The sequence below is a fragment of the Sarcophilus harrisii genome, chromosome 1, assembly GCF_902635505.1.
Source record: "Sarcophilus harrisii chromosome 1, mSarHar1.11, whole genome shotgun sequence".
Taxonomy (NCBI): Eukaryota; Metazoa; Chordata; class Mammalia; order Dasyuromorphia; family Dasyuridae; genus Sarcophilus; species Sarcophilus harrisii.
In genome coordinates this window covers 545,161,139-545,184,517 of record NC_045426.1, presented here as the reverse complement: position 1 = coordinate 545,184,517, position 23,379 = coordinate 545,161,139, and the positions used below count along the sequence as shown (strand labels likewise).

Here is a 23,379-nt window from a genome sequence, read left to right as displayed (position 1 = left end):
AAAAATAGGAATTGGCATCTCTTGAAAAACTTATCCTTAAAGCAAATGCAGATCACCCAACAGGAAAAACTGGTGGCCCTTTCAATTCAATGGGCCCTAATGGACATATGCTGGCTCTAGTTTAGCTCAGTTTCTTCCTTCATTTTTCATTTCCTTCATTACCTCTTTACCTAAAAACAAACTCAGTTTTATCCCAAAATATAGGACTTAAATTGGGCAACTGGCTCAGGGCCATGCTCAGTTGCTTAGCTAATGTGAATAATATTTTCCAGACTTGCCTCAAGACACCTAATCTCTTTAATTCATCCTCTTAATTTCACCCTTATCCATAATTATAAAGGCAGGAACATATCCCCAAATCTCTGCTTTGTGCAAAACACATATACTTACATGCATATGACTATACAATGTATACATACATAAGCATAATGTACATACAAATATAACATTATATATTATACACATCATTTACACATTTGTTTTTTGGAATGGAACATATTTCATTGTTCTAGGAAGCTCGCAATGAAGAAACTCCCTATATCAACGAAGATTGATGTCTGCTTTGTAATTTACAATCTAACATTCTTAAAGAGCTGTCTATGGGCCCTGAGAGATCAAACGATTTGTTCAGGATCACGTTGCCAATGTCCAAGAAAAGACAATTTATGTCTAATTTTAAGAAAGGTTCTCTCTGCTGTCACTGAAGACAAGTGGTGATTAATAAATGTTTATTGTGAAATTAAATCATCTCAGGTTTCTCTTTGTTTACTGCTGACAGCAGGGGAGTCCCACATGTTCACACTACTAATAGCTCTGAACATCTGTGCAAAGTGAGCTGCCCAGGGCTGCAGAAATGCAGACACTTCTGAATGAATCACCTGTGCCTGCTCTGGGGCAGAACATAGGCAGGTGCATATACTTTTTTCTTTCTCTCATAAGTCAACACGTGGGTATGTCATGTTCCCTCCTAATTGGTCTAGTTAAGGCAGGTAACTGCACTTTTAACTTGGAATAGTTGTCCCATTTGCTGAGATGAAGAGGCTAAATTAAGGCAGAACTAGACAGAAAGCTTACACGTACAACCTTTATGGAGGAAAACAAGCCAAGCAGGGCATCTCAAAAACATAAGAGAAAGCATGAGCTGAGATGAACAGATTTGTCTTAGCCGAATGAGCTTCTCAGAATCCTAACTGGGAATGATGTACAGATAGAATAAGCAAGCCACTTCTTAAGTGATCCATATTTGAAGTCTAACTCTGCAGTAGCAACATATGGGACCTTAGAGAAGTCAATCATTTTGCTGCATCTCCATTTCTTCATCTATGAATCGAGAAAATTGAGCTATTTACTGTTTATTATTCCTTCCAGTTCTAAAATTTGTGTTCCTTCTGAGATCTGATTTAGCTCTTGCTGATTGATGAAACCATTCCTGTGTCAGCCCTGATCTTGATGGTCTAATGGTCTTGCTAAATTACATCTTCTCTTTACTGCACATTGGCTGATGAAGAGGTAATATATTTGTAAAAACTGCCTCTATGATACTAAAGTTTAAAACTCCCCTGGGATGAGAATTAGTGACAGTTAGCAGGTGCAGTAAGAGGTGGGAGATAATCTGGCAACTAAGCAGCTCTAACAAAACACACATATACACACGCACATACAACACATTCTAGGATGTCTTCTGTATTTACAGCAGCCATATTTGCCTATCTCTGAAATCTGAGGGTTTAGGAATAATTTACAGAAAATCTATCCACCAGAACTTTTATATCATAAAGAAACTTTCAATTAATTACTGAGAGCTAAATGGATTTGGTACCTCTCTTCTGTTAAATAACCCAGCTAAACAGAAATATTCCTCGTGCTATAAATGGCTAGGTGATGCATTAGATGGACTACTTGGTCTTGTGTCAGGAATGCCTGGTTTCAACAGATACTGGCTATGTGACTCTTGGCAGGTTAAGTAACCTCAATTGCTTCAGTTTCCTCAACTATAAAATAAGGATAATAATAGCACCTACCTCCCAAGATTTTTGTAAGGATCAAATGAGATGATGTTTGTAGAGTGCTTTGCACAGTACCTGACACATAGTAAAAATTGTTAGCTATTATTAATCTTAATACAATACTAAGTTATACTATTATACCTTGGAGAATCAGTTTATGATAAAAGATGAATTTCTGTTATGGGAAGAGCACTGGGAAGGAAGCAAGTTCACTAGGTTCTAATCCAGGCTCCACAACTAACTGCTCACTTCACCTTGGGCAGGTAATTTAGCCTCTCTAGTCTCCAGTTTCCCTATTTCTAGCCCAGTCTAGGTCTAGATTGGCTCTAAAGTTCTTTTTAGCTTTAACATTCAATGATTCTCCATCATGCTACTCATTATGCAGTGTTAACACAGATTCAGAGCTGGAAGGAAATTTATAGGTCATCTAGTCATTAAGTCAATAAAATCAATAAAAATTTATTAAATACCTAGTAGGTGCTAAGCAGGAATACAAAGATAAAAGATAATTTGCCTCATTAATCATAAAAGAAGATGAGAATAATCTACTGAAGATCAGTTTTATGTTATTATTACTAAAATAAATTAATAATGATGGCAATTGCAGATGGATAATAATAAATGTTATGATTTTTGTTGTGCTATGAATGAATACAAATTCTACATAACAGATGAGTTAAAATGATTACTTCTCAAACTATAATAATAATTATTATTGTTGATGATAATTCATATTTATATATTCACATCAAGGATTACAAAATTTTTTTATTTTTCACAATCCTTTAAGTAGACAGCATAGCTTCTTGTTATTTGTCCTTCGTTTTTTAAAGAGGACCAATGGCATCATAGGGTGATATCTTGACTTGTGGATGCATTGAAGAAGAGGCAAAGTTACATAGGTGTGAATACCTTTAATGAATTAACCAAAGGCATTAAACTAGGTATGAAAAGTCCTTAATATATAACTAATAAAAGTTATCATTGGATAAAATACAATGACATTGCATAGGAATATTTTGGATTGGTTGAAGAAACTCAGTCTCATTTTCTGAGGTTTGTAAAATATAGCAAACTATTTCTAAAATAGGTATTTAAGCATCTGGTCAGTTTAGTGATGCAAGGGATCCTAGAAAACTAACCCTTAGAACACTGAGGAGTTATAGGAAAGGAGGAAAAAAGCTTTTATTAAGAGCCTAATATTTGTCCAGTGCTAAGTATCTTATATATATTCTGTCATTTGCTCTTCAGAATCCTGGCAGAAATATGTATACATACATACACACACACACACACACACACACACACACACACACACACACAAACACATACATATAGAGAAATGTTGGATGGGAAGTGATATAATGATGCAAATTTATACATAATGCAAAATTGTATCCAAAGAGTGCCTATTAATGGATTGTTGCCAACTTAGTGGGAGGTTTCTATAGGCACACTATGGAGCAACTTCCTGTTCAGATTCACATTTTATAAAGGACTTGGATGAAGACATGGAAACCATGACTATAAAATTGGCAGCCACCAAGATAACAGGGCTAATGGACTGGGTGATAGAATTAAGATGCAAAAGTTCTCAGTAGAGTAAACTGGTGAACTGAAGAAGACAAAATTTGATTGATATAAATGCAAAATGCCTCATTTAGTTGTTTTTGTTGTTCTTTTAAAGAGTATAATGTAAAAGAATAGCAAGAAGAAGAAATGGCACTTTATATATCTAGAACTTCTCCATTGAATTAGATCCCTTTTATGGCAAAAAATAATGAGCCAACTAGGAAGAGTCACCTTATTTGAATTCATGCTTCATATTCCTATTGGTCTGGAACTGATGATATTATTCAACTTAATTATATTTCTGAATAGTGTGAATTCGAATACATGCCACCAATACATGGGATTCACTTCTTGCACTATTTGGAACCTAACTATATCAGGCTTCTCATCTGTAGTACTGGAGTTCCAGGGCCCTTATTCTAGAACCTTGCCCAAGACGAGAGTCTCTGATACCTGATTTCTTGCTATTAGATTTTGTCTAAGAGTAGGTAGGCTTACTTACACTCACCTCTGTCTTCTTCTTTTCTTGTTCTAACAACAGATATAATTAATGCCTATATCTGACATTGTGGGTAGGCACCTCAGTTTAACAGTAATATATCTTTTGGCTAACAAAGTCCCACTCTTGTTTCCCTAAATCTAGCGAACCAGTAGCTAGTTGTCTAGGTAAAAACAAATAAATAAAACTAAACTAAACTAAAAACCTTTCCCCTGCTACCACTTACCAATTTCTCATCTGCACCTATCTCAACTCCACTACTTCAATGTTTCAGTCTGGTTTCTCCTTTTTCCTTTGTAACCACTGCAATTCCCCTCTGTAACCTCTGTCTATGGATGACATCTTAGTCATCTTAGACTTTTTTCTGCCATATTCGTACTTAGCAAAACCTTAATTTCCCTGGAAAACATTGAATCTTTAGTTACCCTCTTTAGTACTGAATCACACAAATCTACTTTGTTGGGCCAAGAGAGAAAGCATATTCCTGACTCCCTGTGGCCACTTCTAGTCCCCCCTCTTCCACTAGATTCTCTCCATTCAAATATAACTCAAATACACCCAACAGCAATTATTTCCAGGTTATTGTACTTCCTTTTCCACAGTATTCAATAACTGGCTCACACAGTCTTCTCCATTCCACCTTCTTTATGCTTGGAGACTTCCACATTCATATTGGTATCAATTCAAACATACTGGTCACCTAGTTCCCAGGTTCCCATGACATGACCTTTCACTTTATCCCAGATACACATATGGATAGTCATACCCTTATTCTCACCATTACTTAAAAGTGTTCCAGTTCTATGACCCAGGATTCTGAAATTCCTCTGGCAATAACCACTTAAATTTCCACATCTTCCCATATCTCACTCCTTCTTTACCAATTCTCTTTCCTTACCATGCTTTTCAAATATGTCATATCTCCCTACTCTTTCTTGGTTCCATAGCCCTGTTCTGGCTTTAAATTTCTCCTTTCACAATCCTGATACTAAAATAAAACAGTATACTTGAAGAAAGTCGTTCCCTTCACTTTGCTCTGCTGGTACCTTTCCAAAACCTCAACTCAAGTTACTCCCCAACATCTATCTCTTTCTCTCTTCCTCATGCACTGTTTAATGTTGTCAGAAGAAATCTGCCAGTGGCAACTGAGCATACAACAAATTTATGTATGGGTCCTCACTGTTGCATAGTTATCTTTTTACTCTTCCCTATCACACTTCCCAAAGCAGCTGTTCCACACATTCTCTTCTTCATCAAGTCTCCTATACCACCCTTCTCTACTCCCTACAAAAGACTTTGCCTTATATCTTATTGAGACTATACAGGCCATTTAGCATGAGTCTCTTCATATATCATATTCTATATCAATATCCCTTTGACAATATTTCTACCTGGATCCTCTTCTGGACTTCTTGATCTCCAGATATCACTCCCTTTTCCAGAAGGGCAAGGTAGATGACAAGATGACTGGAAATAGCACCAATAGCTTGGGGTTCATTGTATGAACCTTGATGTCTTCAGTATTTCACCAAGCTCTGAACATTCCATAGTGCCTGCTTCAACCACCTTCATGGACATTGGAACAAATTTACATCCACCCATTCTGCTGGGGGAAGTCTTCACATGCTTGAGGTGTTCATCCCCATATCTCACCCACAGGCTTGAGAGCTATCCATTACCCTCAACTGGCTTAGCTAAACCTTTGAGACAATTTACCAGTGTGCAGCTGCTGTCATGTCATAACTTCTTGAAGCCATAGGTGGAAGTTGGATGAAAGTAGATATTAAAAGTGGTTGATCAAACCTGACCCAGCAATCCTCATACCATAAAAGCTAGTCATCTTTTCTTTTTCCCTTCTTTGTAAATTTAATTAATTAATTAATTGGAGCTAGTCCTCCCTGATCACCCTACAGATTTCTGACCCTCTACCATTTAAGGAGGAATCAAGGACAGCTACCTCATAATTTCCCATTCTGGCTGCAGGATTTCATCGTGTCTTTGTGCCAGGTTCCTTTCTCTTTTCAGCTGTTTTTTTATGTTGTCTTCTCCTATAGATTGGGAACTCCTTAAGGGCATTCTTTGTATCCTAGCACCTAGCACAGTGCCAGGCTAGGTACTTAACAAATGTTTACTGACTATTGACCTCTTTTACTTTGTTCCAACTGCTACAAAGAGGTTAATCTTCCCCCTTCCATCTCTCCTTGAGAAGATTTAACTCCTTAATCATTTCCCTTTCTATTCCTTATTCTCCTCCTCTCTTCTTAGTCCATTCCCCTTCTTGTAAAACACTTACATCAATTCATAAAAGTCCTTCATTTGACCTTGTCATTCCTTCACACTATCTTTGCTATCTTCCCTCTGGAAGAAATCTAATCTTCATTCTTGAGTTTTCGTTAACACTTCCGTTTTTTGGTTCTCTTCCTACTTTTCTGACTATTTCTCAGGCTCCTTTGTAAAACTATCATTCATGTCCCACCTCCTAATCATGGATCTATATCTATATCTACCTATCTATCTATCTATTCATTCCCAGGTTCTGTCTTAATCTAACTCTGCTCCCTCTATTTTCTCTCTTCTCTCTTTTGTCTTGTTCTCATCAAATCCCCTGGATACAATTAGTTCTTTATCAGTGATTATCAAACCCCTATATCAAGCTCTAAACTCTCATTTGATCTCTAGTTTCACTTTATCAACTGGATGGCAGATATATATAAATAGATATCATGTAGGCATTTTAGATTCAATGTGCTCAAACAGGAATTAAACACATTGTAAATATAAACCTGCATTTATTTATTAATCATTCGTCTGTTTATTTATGTATTTGTTTAATAACACAATCTCTCCTCCAAATGATTTTTATACTTCACAGGTTTATGACCTTAGCATATTTCTTGACTTCTTCCCTTTATTTCCCCCACCCATATTCACTCAATTTCCAACTCTTGTCAACTAGATTGCCATGACATTTATAACATCAGTCCTCTTCTCTTCTCTAACTCACATGGTTACCACCCTACTTCAGTGCCTCATTTCCCTTTGTCTAGAGGGCTACAACAATAATCTGGCTGGCAGTCTCTTACTTCTCTAATCCATTCTCCAAATATCTGTCAACAAATTCTTCCCCAAATGCAAATCTGACCATATTACTCCTCTGCCCAAGAATCTTCAATGGCTCACTATTGTCATTAGGATCCAATACAGGAGCCTCACCTTAACATTTAACATTATTCACAGTTTACCTGCAGCCTTTCCAGGTTTTACATTCTAGTCACTATGGCCTTCATGCTATTTTTTGAGATCAACATTCCATTCTTTGCTTCTATGTCTTGGCCACAAGCTGTTCCCCAAAGCTGAAATTTATTCTTTTCTCACATTTGTATCTTATAAAAAGGTTCAACTTATCCACTATCTCTGAGGGGGAAGTCTTTTAAAATGCCTTTTATTGTCATTGCTCTCTCTCCTCTAATTATCAGATATATTCCTATCTAATTACATATTATAAGTCACTCCCTCCCTCCCAAAAAGATTTGTCAGGCTATACTGGGTATGGACTAAATGGATTGAGAGCTCTATATGAGCTCTCTATGTATTCTCTGCCCTCATCAGGTTTTATTCTCAATTCCATATTTAGGAAGTACACTGACAAATAGAAGTGGAATGAAGTAGTATTTGAAACTCGAAACTACATTATTTGAGGAACAGTTTAAAAATTTGAAGTTGTATAGTCTGGAGCATACCTCTGGAAAGGCACTAGGGAACATGTGATAGCCCTCATCACATATCTAAAGAACTATCTACTGGAAAGAGGAAGTGTAAAAGATTAGGATGGTGAACATAAAGGACCAATGGACAATAAGGGGTTACTGAAGCAAGACAGAACAGACTGTTTCATCTGTATTGCATAAGGAACTATGTTAAATAGCCACCATTCTGTACAGTTCCAGATGGTAGAAGTAGGACTAATGGGAAGTTATAAGGAGGCAGATTTTGGCTAAGAGCTTTTAAAACAATTAGAGCTATCCAAAAATGGAATGGGTTGTTATCAGAGTTAGTGAAATTTTCATTTCTGGAAGAATACCAGCAAATGCTGGATGACCACTTGTCTGAAATTATTCTAGAAGCAGCTCTTATGCTGGTCAGTTAGAGATCTTAAAGTTCCTTTTTAACCAAAGAGTCTAATTCTATCTAGAATGATGGCAACAATGGTACCAATTAACAATAAAACATATGGATGGAAAAAAGTAGCACAAGAATCTAGCCATTAAGGACAAAACCCCACTTCTGTGAGACTTCTGATAGTGAGGACTGAGGAGCTAAAAATACATTTTGTCACCTATAGGTCCATTTATTGAACACAAAAAGTACAGGGGGAAAGCCTACTTAAGCAGCTCAGCTAGGAAGTATTATAAAAATAACTTTTTCCTTACAGAACTATACCTGAACAAACATTTTCTGTGAAATTAAAAAAAAAAGTATAAGATTTAAATGATAACTGACCTTATGGAAAAAGCACGTTGCCTTCTCTTCACCAAGGAACAGGTTTAATTTCTTTGGAAAACTGAAAGAAAAAAATAAGATAAGATCAAAACCAAGATTAAGTTGATTCTGCAAATAAGCACAAATCAGTAGTCCTGAAGCCCTAAATGAAATAAGGGCAAAAACTAAATGAAGTCAGCAAAGGGAGAAAAACAAAAAACAAATAAAAATCACTGTACATGCTAATACATTCTGTAGAATGTGAATTGATAAATACATCAGAAAAACTTTCAACTGTACCCAAAATGTCACTAAATTTTGAATACCCTTTGACCTACAGAAATTACCATGAGACATCATTCTTTCTATAGCACCAAACTACCCTTCAGGTACACCTTCCTTATGACCTAATAAATTAGGAAAAGAAAATCATGGTAGACTGGGAAAATTTCTATGATCTCTTTCTGACTCATTTTTTTGTATATATCCAAGAGGTTTTTAAAAATATACTTTGGTAAATATGATAGTACTTTTTTTTTTGGCCATTTTGGGAACTGATAAATTGCTGATGCTAGTAAAGGAGATTACAGAAAACAGGAAGCTAGAAAGGGGAAATGATTTTGCAGTAAAACTGATGAACTCGTCTTGAACACATTGAGCTTGAAGTGATGGATACTAAAGTGGAGAAAAATTGTAGGGGATGAAGTTGAGTTGAAAAGTTAGAGCTAGAAATGGCAACACACAAATAATGTTGATGATAAATCTCTGACATTTCATATATGAGATCTCATCTCCTATGGGATCTCTGAAAAAGTTAATTTGGAGGAAGTAAAGCAGAGAAGAGGAAAAAAAAGAGCCTTAGTAAAAATTAAGAGACAGAAAGAAGAGGCCCCAGACAGGAGGTGATGAGATCTGAGAGGTAGGCAGAGAAGGATGTCATGGAAGCCAAAGAACCAAGAAGAAAAATCATCTAAAATACCAAGTTCAAAAGAGGGGGAAATAAAGACTGCCAAAAGCTGGACCATCTCTCAGGAATGCTATAGAAGTGATTCCCATACAAGTCACAGTCTTTTCTAGTAGTTTCTAAGGTCCTTTACAATTTTGAATCTACAAAAACATGAGATTTAATTAAATGTCATTCATTCATTGCACCTAATACTCCATCTCCCAATTACATGCATTTCCCCTGAATGTTCTCCATGCCCAGAAAGTTCTCTTTTATCTTCTCTATCACCTAACTTCCCTGTCTTTCAAGTCTCAGCTATTATCCCAGCTTCTGCAAGAAGCCTTTTTCAGGTCCCTCAATGCTTCCCCAAAGAAATTACTTTTCCTTTATAGTCTCTATTTTTTTTTATGTACATAGCTGCTTATGTGTCTCCCCCATTAAAAAGTGAACTCTTTAAAGGCAGGGACAGTTTTTGCCTTTCTTTATAGCTTCAGTGCTTAGCAAAGTGCTTAGCATATTTTAACACCTTAATGAATGTTTATTTGCTTGTTGACTGGAGGAGGAATTGCTGACCTTAAAAAAATTAGTTTCAGAGAAAAATTCTTGGTAACAGATGTTTCCATGTACACATTGTGTTCATAGCCCTCTTTATGCTCATCCTTTGTGAAATACTTTTTTCTATTTATCTAAATTCTGTCCTTCTTGAAAGGCTTAGCTCAATTTTTTTTTAAACAGAAATTTGCCATTTATTTACATGAAAGAGCACAGGGGCTCAAACCAACCACAACTAAACAAGGCAGAGTCATAGGTGATTGAGCATCAAAATTTCTACTAAAGGCCTTTTCCAAGTGTTTTAAAAGTTATTGAGTTTCTTAACTCTGTGGTTACTTTCTATATACCACTCATGGTAGCATGTAATCAGTTAATGAGACTGGTAATGTAAGGACCATATTCTAAACTTTTTTGTACCCTCAGAGTATATAGTTCCTTGGGCTTAACAAATGTATGATAAGGCACTACGGCATAAGAAAGTATCTTGTATACAAAATTCAAAATTTGTGGGTTCAAACCCTAGTTTTACTGCTTATACAACTTGTAGGACAAAACAAACAAGTAATAACTCTGTCCAAACACACACACACACACACACACACACACATACACACACACACATACTTTTTACAAAATCAAACTAAAATCAAAATAATTTCAGAGGATACTTGTAATTAGATGAATCAGAAAAGGCCTTATTATCTCATTTGCTTAGATTTATAAGAGTGGACACGATATTTTTAAAGTCTGGTGATAATTTTGGACAAAACTATTTCTGGTAAGCATGAAATCATAAATTTGGAGTTAAGAAAGATGAGTGACCATCTTGATTTCATACACACAAATAAGTAAGAAGTAGTTAAATGATATAGCAGAAGGTAAACTAGAAATTATACATCCCTAAGTGACCACAGATATTATATAAATCTTTCATTTAAACTTGGATACCTGTAAAAACACTGGAAGATGTCAGAATATTTAGACGATTGCCAACTAGTACATTTTGAAGTACACATTTTGTCAGGGTGCGAATTTTCTTCATAAAAGACTGGTTAGCTTGGTAGATGATGAGGAATCAATCAATGTAATATGTTTTGAGTTTCAAAAGAATCAGGATTCTGTGTCTTAACTTCATCAAATATATCAGAACATATCATCTGTAAAAAGGTTTAGCAATGGGTTAAAGAATGTCAATCTGACATCTGACCTTATCACAACTAAAATTGCTTTCTCTAAAATTACATTGGTAACTTTGGATCCTTAATTGCCAACTCCAAAGGCCTTTGCTCAGTCATCCTTCTTGATCTCTCTGCAACATTTGACACTGGTTGACTCTTCTCTGCTTCTGGATATTCCCTTCTCTCTGAAGTTTCATAATGCTATTCTCTGGTTTTCTTTCTACTTAATATTTCTTCTCAATCTCCTTAGCAGTATCATCATTCATGTCCCTTCAGCTGTGGATGTAACCTAATACTCTGTCCTGGTTCTTCTCTGTCTATATCTGTTCTGTTGAGGACCTCATAAACTCCCAGAGTTGAATTATTGCCTTAATATAGATATTTAAACTTATTCTCACTCTCAACCTCTAGTGTTCAATCATCAGAATTCAACATCACAAAAAGATACAACTCAACTCCTTTGAGAAGCATCTGCCAATAGCATATAGATGTTCCATAAGCACATCAAACTCAGTATGTCTAAAATATAATTCATTCTCTCTACTACTCCACCTCCCCTGCCCCCAGGAAAAATCATCTTTCCCAACTTCTCTTATTCTGCAAAGAGTACCACTGCATCTTTCATTATCCCTATCATTTTAATTTTCCCTATCTACCATATTAAAAAGTTGGTCACCTTGCAATTTTATCTTCATAATATCCCTCAAATTCATCATTCTCTCTCTATTTAGGTCACTACCACTCTAGTTCAAGCCCTCATAAATATTTACTTGAAACAATCTTGCCTCAAGTTTCTCTGTTCTTTAATTAATCTCTTATCCAGATACCAAAAAAGAATCGCTGAAGTATGAGATTAGGTACCCAGTCAAAAAGCTCCAATGCCTCTCCAATGCCTCTAGAATAAAATATCAATTTCTTTGTTTGGATATTCACAGTCTGGCCTTAGCCTTTCTTTCCAGTCTATATATGTCTTCAGGCATGCTAAATTAAAAAATATATATCTTGGTACACCTTATATACAACATTCCATCTCTCATTTTAGTAGTGTCTTTCCATAGGTTTTCTGTCCTCTACTCCAGAATTCAGCATCACAGAAAAATTCAACTCAATTCCTCTGTGAAGCAGCTAACAATAGCATCAATGGTCACCAGCTGGTCATTTTTTCAAGTTCATGCCTTTCTAACGTGAAAAGAGAGGTCACTCCCAAGAGAGTAAGAGTTATTCATGACTTTCTGCAGAAGTCACTGAAAAAGTCAAAAGGTACCATCCAGGCAGCATAGGTACAGCACAACAGAATAAAAGTCCTGCCAGTCTTACCAGAAAAAGGAACAAATTGACAAACATCTCTCAATTATTTTGAATCTTTCTGATTGTGTGTCATAAGCACACAGTCCTATAATCAGCATATAGAAGATCTTGAATAACCCCTATTAATATCGTGCTTAAGCTATCAGAGCGTGGCAGACAGAACACACTCTCATCTGACCTAGACTCAGAGTTAATCATTGAAGCACAGTCTTTCAAAGCAGCTCAGAGAAAGTCATAAACAACAACAAGGCAAGAACTTGGTCTTATTTAGATGCCATTAGTCACAGTAAGTACACTTGATATCTCCCTTGTCTGTACCATTAGACCTTCAGCACAAGTGAGTGAGTTTTATACATATCTCTGGACAACCAATCATTTGAAGGACTGATTGAAATGAAATAACTAGACTGAGTCTGTGAGCAAAACATGGGAGTCCTTTTAATCTTTATTAATGATCAGGTGATGAACAAGAGAGTTTGCTCATTATGTTCCTATATGAGATCCAGTTGGGAGAGGTGATAAATCACCTCAGCAAAGGACATGATAAGAATTCAAAAGAGCCATGATAAATTGGATGTTATAGTAAAAAATAAAAGAAAGTTGAGTCCAAGCAAATTTAGAGCCATGTTCTTAGCAAGCAAAAATATCATACAAAAATAAATGACAGGGAACAACTAGTTATATGCTATTATGGAAGGGGAATCAATCAATGAGCATTTATTATATGTATAATAGATAAAAGAACTATGTCTATGGGAGACAAGACAGAAATGAAACAATGACAACATAATGAAGCCATCATTGTAATGGGAGAGAAAAGATGTATTTGTCCATAATTATCTGTGTGTTTTCATACATACATGTATATTTGAATTTATATGTGCATCTTATATATACATGATATAATTTATCAATATTATATAAAACTATAAATAATATTCTATATATTCATCTGTATATATATCATGTGTATATGATATACACACATACCACATCACATAATTATGAGAAAAGGGTTCATGTAAATGGGAGTACTTAAGCTGAGTCTTTAATGAAACACAGGATTCTAAAAAATATAGTTGAGGAAGAGCTATCTATATTCCAGTCACAGGAGCTTGTGCAAATACACAGAGAAAGAATCTAAAAATCTCCTATGTGAAAAATAGCACATAGGCTCAAAAGGCTGGATGGCAGATTTCAAAAAGAAAGGTAATGAGCAAGAAGGCTGGAAAGGTAGGAAGAGACCAGACTGTAAAAAGCTTTAAATTCCAATTAGGAGTTTGTCTTTCATCCTAAAGGGGAACAGTGGTGTTTGGTGAGCTGATCATGCTGTGCTTCAGGAAAACCACTAAATAGCTATGGTGAAAAATGGACTGAAGTGGGAAGAGACTTGAAGCAAGGAGTTCAAAAGGCTCCTACAACAGCCCAGGTGATATAGAAAAAAGAACTGCTTTAGAGTAAACTTTTTCCACTCAGAACTCTTTTTCATCAGAGAAATTTTTATGTGACCCCAAGTACATAGGCATATAAAATACATATACAATGCAAAACATTTACTGATAATAAATCATAATTTCATGACCCCTACATTCTAATTATGAGACCCCATATGGAGTACCAACCCACAGATTAAGAAGTTTTGATCTAGACTGACTACAAAGGAGAAAGAATGTTTGTGATATGAGAAATAATGTAAAGGAAGAAGCAACAAAATTTGGAAGTTGATTGAATATGTAGTAAAAGTGATACCATGGTTCTAAACCTGGGGTGGGATGGTGGTTTCCTCAATAGTAACAAAAAAATTGGGGAAAAGATTGAGTTTAAAGGAAAAGATACTAGTTCTGGTCTAGAAAAGCTACAAATTCTGGTATAAACACATAAAGTTCGAGATTCCTATGGAATATACACAAGGAAACTGTCCAGCAGGTAGCTTGTGATCCAGGACTAGCTCAATGTCATTTCTAATGTTATAGCCTATAATTCAAAAAGAATATAGTAATTTGGGAATAAAGTCAAAGAAAACTACAACTAAAAAAATTTAAGTACTAGCACATGAAACCTAGAAAAAAAAGTTTAAAGTCAAGTCAAGAAAAGTTTATTAAGTATCAAGTACTGTGCTAAGTAGTGCACTACCCTCAAAGAATCATGTCAGAAATCTAAAGAACTTGGAAATTACTATCATAGAAAATTCGGGAAAAAAGGGAAAATACACATTATTACTAGATTGAAGGATAACACATTATCCCTTAAATTTTATTGATATTTTTTGTTTTTATATCAGTCATTTCCTGACAAAGCACTTCCACCCCAGCAATGATCCCTCCTTTATAACAATAATAGCAGCAGCAACAGCAAGAACAACAATTCAGCAGAAATTAATAGAGTGACTAAATCTGACAGTATATGCAGCATTCTTTCTCCATAGTGTTTGGTTTCCCTTCAACATGAAATGAAATAGGTATCAGTATCTGCTCCTAAGGAGCAGGTTGTTTACCACAACTTACTAGATACTATCTCTTTGGCTATGTTTTTCCCTCCTTTCTTTCTCCATCTTAGTTTAAAGTTGGAGAAGTTCCAATCAAATTTAGTATGAAACATATGATCTGTCCAGGGAAATTGTCAAAGATTGGGTAAACTGTACTACTTAAGAAAAGGAAAGTATATCTACAAAGAATATCTGCATTTCACCTGGCCACTATATCATCAGTGGTACCACAGAATGGAAAGAACCCCCATTTTATAAAAGCAGGAACTGAGGTTCAGAATGGCCACATAGTATCTTACTCCTGCTCCAGATCTCTTTCAAAATTATGCTATATTGCATCATACTAGTCAGAAGTCCTTCATAATTTAACAAAGTCTCCTTAGGACTATTAGGATTTCCTGCAGTATGTGGTAGAGAAATATTGTTGCAGCACCTAGAAGGGTATACTCTGCAGGTTTAACTAATTCAATGAATATTTTCCCTCGATCAGTATTTAGCACTCCACTAGACAAAAAAGGTAGAAAACATCAGTGAACTAGATTGTCAGTGTATATATATCTCTTTTTCAATTTTCTTAGGTACAGCATAGAAATAATAATAACTACCTACCTCCCAGAAGGTTTGCAAAGATGTTAACAGGCTTTAAAACAATCAGTAATACAATCTTCAAGGTATTATCAATATTACTTGTTCTACTAGAATCTAAATTTGAGTTAGATCAAGACACCATTGGCATTTATGTAGTGGTGACTTACTAACTCTACTAAAAATGAGAAGTTTAAAAAATGTTAGGCATAATTTAGACTCTAGTCTAAGTGGAGATTAAATTAAATGATTTCTAAGATTCCATCGAATTCTGAGATTATGGGTCTACCCTTTCTCTATTTCCCCTCTCTGGCAGTAGCTAATAATTGTGATGGAAAGATAATGCATAACATAAACATAATGCATAAGAAAGCTTGAGAAACAAAGGAGGTAGAACTGAAGCCATGGTCTGCATATGTCTTAGTAAAATTAGATCAACTATTTTTGTGCTTTCTTTTAAAAGCTGCAATTCAAAGGCTCAACTTTGTGGTAAAACTGCAAGGTGGAACAACTTTGCACCAAGAAGAGAGTTGTAGCTTTGTAAAAAAAAAAATCCAGAGGGGTGAAATATCATTATTTTTATGACATAGAAGGGAGGGAAGCATATTATTTGGGTGAATCAAATTTTGAGGACTATAGATTATATGAGTAAGGCCTATGGGATTAAAATTAGAAACCATCATTTCCTATTGAAATGGGAAAGTTTTCTCTCTCTTCTCCTTAACTCCCATTACTTCTACATTTGGACATACTATTCTATATATATATATATATATGTATATATATATACATATATATATTCATAGAAATGTTAATATGTGTATATATTCAAATCTATACAAATATGTGCATATATGTATACAACTCTGTGTTGCAAATTCAATTAAATCAGGAAGATCAAATTATATTGAGAGTCCCTTTTGACTTTAAATACTAAAGTATGAAATATAAACTTTTGCAAATTTAAGTTTGCATCACACCTAATTCAATTCCATACATTTGGATTTCATATAAATAGCTTGGAGACTATATTTGTTGTTCTGGGGAGATTCTGGATCTGTGATATCATCATGATGAAACTCTTTCCAGTGATCCAGATCAGCAACTAGATTCTGGTTTTTCAGAAGACTTAGACACACCTGCCCACGGAGATGGGCGTCTAAGAGATGAAATGATTTCCAAATGGTTCAATTAATAGCATGTGTCAGTAGCAGGGCTAAGTTTCAAGTTTTCCTTCAGGTCAGTCCTCTATCCACTCCACTCCACTGCCATCTCATTACGATATTAAGAGTCTTTAATTCTATGACATCCTATTCTCCCAGGTGCTACATAATAAGCCTTTTCCATATAAACAATTCTTCTTAAGTCAGGACAAAGATATAAGTCAAACTGATAAAGTATGCAGTCTGTCCCTATTATCATGCAAAAAGATACTATTCATTCATTAATCAACTGGAAGGTAGATTATCTAATTTCATTACATAATATTGAAGGGAATAAATGCACACTACTAAATCAACTCAGTAAGAAGGGACACCTGTTCCTTGAAATAAATAATGACCATGTGTGACAATGACTCTGTTTTGACACCTTGTCTATTATAAGGCCATGTCGATGAAGTCAAAACAAATTAGAAAGTTACATAATTATCTGGGAAATCTCAGACCATATGGTTCTGACTCAATTATCCAGATGGGTTGAGACTGTCCCAAATTTACAGGGTAACTGCAGAATCTTCTGTTTTGCTTGGCTGGCAATGCAATGGCCAGTGAGTATAAATAAGACATTTTCATTCACATTTTGTGAACAAAGGATAGGTGATGATTTTTGTTGTTGTTTTTATACGTGGCAGACAAGTAGCAATATTAGAATCTATATGTATACGTGTGTGTACAAATATACATGTTTTTGCATATATATAGATGTCTGTAAGTTAAAGAATTTTTTAAAAATTCAAGGTAGAATATTGAGATTTTGATAATTAAGTCATTCTATGCTATCCCTACTGCCTCCCTATAAACCAGGGGGGTCCTCAGACTATGGCCCACAAGCCAGATGCGGCAGCTGAGGACGATTATCCCCCTCACCCAGGGCTATGAAGTTTCTTTATTTAAAGGCCCACAAAACAAAGTTGTTGTTTTTACTATAGTCTGGCCCTCCAACAGTCTGAGGGACAGTGAACTGGCCCCCTATTTTAAAAGTTTGAGGACCCCTGTTCTAAACAAACAAACAAAAATCTAGAGAATTATATTAGATTTCTTAATAGCATACTATGAAGGAACACTGGGCAAGGAGTAGATATAACTGAGTCCTAGTATCCAATCTTTCACACACTCAGTTTCCTCAGGTATAAAATGTGGATATCAAACTACATTAATTCTAAAGTGCTGCCATACTTTATTAGTCTATCTATTATCTTTCAGAGATCCCAATGAGCTCTTTACATTTTGTTCCCATTATTGCCTCCATGCTTTGCTCATGCTGTTATCCCAGTACAAGATTTCTTCTTTCAACTAAAACAAAAATTATATATCTTTCAAGGCCTTGTTCATCATCATAATCTTTATCATCATCACCCATTATTTTCATAGTAACTAGAATTAAAGTAGCACATAAAGATTTGTATTAAATATACATGTGTCTGTATACATACATACATATATATAATTACAATGGTTCTCTAATGAAGGCAAACTATTTTTGATAGACAGCCCAAATGCATTCATTGCTATTGACAAAATGTCAGGATAACTAGAGAAATTCTGCTCCCTTCACCCTCAGCATATTGAGTAGATCCTTCTCCCCACTACCACCTCATATACTCTTTTCAAGGATTCATGGAAACACATGAAGAAGAATCATAAAAAGAATAAATAAATTGACATTATGGGAGGGGTACCTAGACACTTTAGACCTAGATAGATCAAAATATTCAAATATACAATTTTTAAATAGAAAAATACTAATACATACAATACAATTCATTTTTTATAGTTATATTATCATTAAAGTTTCTGTTTAGAGAATAAAATTGTATCTAATACCAGCTTGTAAGTTGTAGGGCAGGGACTATGTATCTTTGCACAATGTTAGCAATAACAACTGCTTACATTTACATAATACCTTAAGATTTACAAAATACTTTTTTTCTTTCAACTATCTGAGGTAAATGATACAAATAGTCTTATCCTTATGTTATACTGGAGAACACCGCTGTTAAGAAAGATGAAGGGACTTATCTGACATCATACAGAAAATATCCCCTACAGCACCTTGCAAACAATAGCTTCTCTCTATTTTTTTTTTTTAATTTAATAGCCTTTTATTTACAGGGTATATACATGGGTAACTTTACAGCATTAACAATTGCCAAACCTCTTGTTCCAATTTTTCACCTCTTACCCCCCCACCCCCTCCCCTAGATGGCAGGATGACCAGTAGATGTTAAATATATTAAAATATAACTTAGATACACAATAAGTATACATGACCAAAACGTTATTTTGCTGTACAAAAAGAATCAGACTCTGAAATATTGTACAATTAGCTTGTGAAGGAAATCAAAAATGCAGGTGGGCATAAATATAGGGATTGGGAATTCAATGTAATGGTTTTTAGTCATCTCCCAGAGTTCTTTTTCTGGGCATAGCTGGTTCAGTTCATTACTGCTCCATTAGAAATGATTTGGTTGATCTCGTTGCTGAGGATGGCCTGGTCCATCAGAACTGGTCATCATATAGTATAAACAATAGCTTCTCAATAAACATTTCCTGAATAAAAAAGTTCTAAGATCTGGAGAGCTGATTCATTAATAATATCTTTGAAATTTAGTCTTCCTTCTCCTTTCACCCTGCCAGCATCCTATTTCATATCCATATCAGCTCAAGCTTAAACTAATCCAAATTTCTCATCAATAAACCCTGTTGCAAGACTCTTCTTGCTGAAGTCAGAGACAGTGTTCATCATAAACAGGGTCCTGGGAAGTGAGGGCCTGGTGTTATAGAACTGGTGACTCTCTGAGGGAGTGTCTATGAGAATTCCATAACTGGCCACAGTAGTAGATGCTCAGGACACTTAGAAAGAATTACAAATTCTTTCAGCTGGTAGACTGGTAACCTCCCAAGATTTCTGGTGCATAACAAATTGTTTATGGACTGAGAACTCCCCATATCTCATGTCAATTTATATTTGATCTTGCAGGTAATAGAAACTCACAGGAGTTAATGGAGTGTTGAAGTGATATGGTCAGACTTGCATAACATACACAAATACTCTTTGACCAATTGGAGAATGGCTAGATAAATGATCATATATGAATTAATGGAATATTATTGTGCCATAAGAAATGATGAGTGCAATAATTTCACAGAAACATGAAATGTATATTAACTAATACAGAATGAAATGTGCAGAGCCAGGAGGACAACTGATAATAAAATACTGTAAGGACAAAGAATTTTGAAAGACTTAACACTAATTAATGCAAGGGCCAAATACAATTCTAGAGGACTGATGATATAGCATGCTACATAACACCTTACAGTAAGGTATTGGACTTAAAAGGGAGAGTGAGAAATACATTTTTGAACATAGTCAATGTGAGAATTTCTTTTCCCTAAAAATCACTTTTTTGTCATAGGGGATTTGGCTTCCCTCTCCTCCCATTTTTGCTGTTTTTTTTTTTTTTTAATTTTTACTTTTTTTAATTGGAAATTTAGGAGTAGGAAAAAAGAGAAAATTATTATCGAAAAAAATAAAATAAATCTTATATAAAATTTTTTCCAATGGCAAAATTCACTCCCTTATTTATAAGCAAAAAAACATAACAGCCCTATCTTGGTTCTTTCTGGGTCCTAAATTAGGACTCATCCTGAAATTTTTTCCCTGGTGGATAAATACTTCAAAGTTTTGGCCATATTAGCCAAAGTTTAATAGGTAGTCTGTGTTGGATATTGAGAAAATAATTCTCACCCTATCTGAAAGGTCAGAAGATAGCCCTACATTATTACTAAAACAAGGTGATCAAGAATGATGTAAATAGGTATCAACCCCATATGCCAAGTCTGCCTACTTTCTCACTTCCATAAATCTTTACTAGAATGATTTACATTTTCAAGGAGGGGGTACTTGATGCAAATATGCAAAAGGCTTTGGTTCTATAGAAGAATATATTTTATCATCACACATTAGACTGAAATGTGCAAAGAATACAAAATTTCAATATAAAAAAGTGCTCCTTGTTGATTGACTTTTTAAAAAATAATTTAAAATCATGGATTCATTACAGCAAAATGCAACTTTAAAAGCTCTCTCATTTAACAAGGTGTCTCATGAATGCTTTAATATCATTTTAGATTTCTTGATAGATGCAAAAATTGGAAACAAGTTTATTTGAGAGTCCTCTCATTAAAATCATGGAACAAGGAGAGGCGGAGCCTCAACAAAAGAATTTGCCATTATCATGCTGACTCCAAATAGAACTCCCTATAGATAGAGAAGTCCTCCAGATGTTTCTATTTGCAGATAACATTGTGATGATTGGCTCAAGTCCAAGAACACCACAATCTCCTAAAAAGATATCTACAACCACTCAAAAGAACATCTTAACAATCCACACAGGAAAACCAAGTAGATGAGGAATGTTTGCTGTATAGACTATCCATGATATATAGTCCACCAGTACATTTATTTTGAACAGATGTTGCAAACAGACAGTGAATGGGGTTCCAAATTAAACAGGAGAATAGTAGCAGGCTGAACTGTATTTAACAAAATGCATAGCCCTTTTAATGACCCAAGCCCCTCCCTGAAACAAAAGTCTACCCTTTTAAAAAACATCAATATCTTTCCAGTGACATGATATGGTTGTTAATCATGGAAGACCACAGCCTTCAAAGAATCAAAATTGCAGGCCACCCACAAGGCAAAATGAAGAGTTTTAAATAGTGGGGAAAATGGACTGCAGCACATCACTGATGGTGAATTGCATGCAGAAAGTAGTATAAAATATATCTTCAAAGAGATGTATAATCAGAAAAGGAGATAGAGAAAAGGGTCAGACACATAAAAAGAGAAGATAAAATAACTTGAGGTTTGTCCTGAGACTTGTTTAATTTTAAGAGACCTTCAGAAAGTCCTTTAGCTTATTGTCTATAGAGAATTTATAGCAGGGTATGGATAAATCCAAGAAAATATGGATAAAATTGTGATCTATACCCTTGGAAAGAGTACCTATATTGATAAGGGTACATGTCTATTAAGGTACTGGTATTTGCAGTTCTTTACCTGCTACAAATTAATCTAGGTTAACACTAGCAACCTGTCCATGCTTGTACAAAAATGTAATTGCCACAAGTCAAAGTCAAAGCTATGTCATCCTTTTGACATTATTCTGGTTCCCCTAGGAATAAATTGGAAAATAATGAGTCCAATCTATCCTTTCAACTAAGCCTATCTAGTCATAAGACATCTATGGACCAGCCTACCTTTCCCTATAAGTACAGGGAAATTTTTTTTTTTTTTTTACTTCCTCTCACAATATTTTCACATTGATGTCCTTATGACCCAATTTATAAGCCATTTGTCAAAATTAAACATGATATTTCAATTTTGGTGGACTTGGAAATCACTGTGATTTTGATAAACTTGGTCACTACTCAGAAAAAAGTATCCCTCCAGCCATGTAGCTCCATGGTATTGTTGAAAAAGTAGATGAGGGTCCAGTTTGGTCTGTACTCAACTGATGATCCAAAAGACCAAATTCATACAGGCCAGAGTGGAAGTCACTAGGTAGCATTCACTCTGAGCATAATCTACTCTTCTTCTTTCCAATGGGCCTGGGATTTTATATTAAAATTAATTCCTGATAATTGAGTAAAATCGAATTCTGCTTAAAGCATGTAGCAGATACATGCACTCTCTGGCTATGATTCATAATGGACCTTAAGTCAGAGGTCCCTCACTAGGACCAGAACTTTTGTGATGTTTTTATATAGATGTGAGAGAGAGGAATTTTAATTTTTTGGTAACCTACTATAGGGAACACTGGTTCTAGCCACCTGGATCTACTTGTTGACAATCCCAGAGATTTGAGTATGAAGGAATTTCTAAAAAAATAAGTGGAATAAGGGATCCACCTGGCTCTTTATATATTTTACTGAACTCCCATACTGTATTTTAAGAAATACCATTAAGGCTTTCCCACAACTATAGTCCTAAATGTTATGACCCTTCAAACCTGATATCCTCTGCCATGGAACTAGTGGAATAGTTGTACCAAACTGAATATGCAAGGAGCATTTAATCTGATTCATATATGAGAAAGTGATGAATGAAAAATGGTCCTTCAGGTTCATGATGACTTACAGAAGGTCATAATTATAGCCTTCAGTTGTACATTGCCCTAACAGTTTTTCATAGGTTCGAGTCAAAACTTGTCCAATCAGGTTATGCTCAGTTATTTCAATGTTATATTCAACTATTTCTATGGCTGTGCCACACTTAGGATAAAGCAAACCTCTATAATCCACAACGGCCTTTTTTTTTCTAAAGTGGAATATATATGGAATATATGGATTAAATAATTGGTTAATGGTGAATCACCAAAGATCTTTCAGTTATTCCTCACTGAAGTAGATAAATTTGGAGTTAGAAGATCTGGGTTGGAATCCTGCCTTAGATACTTACAAACTTTGAGTCCCTGGAAGGCGATTGGGGATAATAATGATAAATATCTTGCTGATCTGTCAAGAGGTTTGAGTGAAAAAAAG

General features: G+C 35.1%; 1 protein-coding gene across 5 annotated transcripts in view; it reads right to left on the bottom strand.

Moving 5' to 3' along the window:
• ATXN1 (ataxin 1) overlaps positions 1-23,379 on the bottom strand; it is a 508,201-nt gene that overhangs the window by 230,087 nt on the left and 254,735 nt on the right. For all 5 annotated transcript variants that reach the window (XM_031946815.1, XM_031946814.1, XM_031946812.1 and 2 more), the window contains one exon: positions 8,578-8,638. The gene's annotated coding sequence lies outside the window, so the exon portion shown is untranslated. The remainder of the gene's footprint in view (positions 1-8,577; positions 8,639-23,379) is intronic.